The sequence below is a fragment of the Protopterus annectens genome, chromosome 10.part0 (genome assembly GCF_019279795.1).
Source record: "Protopterus annectens isolate FY-2018-M chromosome 10.part0, PAN1.0, whole genome shotgun sequence".
Classification (NCBI taxonomy): domain Eukaryota; kingdom Metazoa; phylum Chordata; order Ceratodontiformes; family Protopteridae; genus Protopterus; species Protopterus annectens.
This window is the reverse complement of record NC_056744.1, coordinates 1759951240-1759952760: the sequence shown is the minus strand read 5'-3', so window position 1 is coordinate 1759952760 and position 1521 is coordinate 1759951240.

Genomic DNA, 1521 nt, shown 5'->3' with positions numbered 1-1521 from the left:
GTGTGTGTGTGTGTGTGTGTGTGTGTCTGCATGACTGTGTGTCTGTATGAATGTGTATTGTGTGTGGGAAAGTGAATGGGGGGGTTAATTTGCTTACATGATGTACCCACCAGTATTGTTTACTACAGCAACAAATGCTGAACTGCACCTTGCAATAGTTAACTATGATTCAGAAACATGCAAATTAGCCCATAAAGTGTTTTTTTCCTATTTGCAGCTAATGATTCTCTAAATCACAAATGTCGATATTATGAAAACAGGGCCGTTTTACCATAGGAATCCTAGAGCTTGACTATTTTAAAATAAAGTCTTTCTCCAGAGAGTGTAAGTCAAAATAACACAAATTCTAAGGGGGTGCTCATATATAACAAAACCCATTTCTGTATCTCAGTCCCAAAGATTTAAAACATTTTTTCAAGATGCAGTCAGCAATTGTGTATGATGAGCAGTCAAGGGTAGGTTGTGCATAATTCATAGACTCAGTGACCATGAGTGGTAGAGGTCAAGCAGTGCAGCTGCCCAAAATGTCTGCCATTGGCTGTTTAGTCTCATGTAATGTCTGCCATTGACAGTATAATTACATAGAGATGTCTGCCATTGACAGTATAATGACACAGTGATGTCTGCCATAGGCAGTATAATGACACGGTAATGTCTGCCATTGGCAGTATAATGACACGTAATGTATGCGATTGGCAGTATAATGACATGGTAATGTCTGCCATTGGTAGTATAATGACACATAATGTCTGCCATTGGCAGTATAATGACACAGTGATGTCTGCAACTGACAGTATAATGACACAGTGATGTCTGCCATTGACAGTATAATGACACAGTAATATCTGATATTGACAGTATAAGGACAAATAATGTCTGCCATTGACAGTATAATGACATGGTGATGTCTGCCATTGACAGTATAATGACACATAATGTCTGCCATTGGCAGTATAAGGACACGTAATGTCTGTCATTCACAGTATAATGACACGTAATGACTGCCATTGGCAGTATAAGGACACGTAATGTCTGCCATTGGCAGTATAATGACAAGTAATGTCTGACATTGACAGTATAATGACACAGTGATGTCTGCCATTGGCAGTGTAATGACACATAATGCCTGCCATTGGCACTATAAGGACACGTAATGTCTGCCATTGGCAGTATAAGGACACGTAATATCTGACATTGACAGTATAATGACACGTAATGTCTGCCATTGGCAGTATAATGACACATAATGTCTGCCATTGGCAGTATAAGGACACGTAATGTCTGCCGTTGGCAGTATAAGGACACGTAATATCTGACATTGGCAGTATAATGACATGTAATGTCTGCCATTGGCAGTATAATAACACATAATGTCTGCCATTGATGGTATAATGACACAGTGATGTCTGCCATTGGCAGTATAAGGACACGTAATATCTGACATTGACAGTATAATGACATGTAATGTTTAACATTGACAGTATAATGACACAGTGATGTCTGCCATTGACAGTATAATGA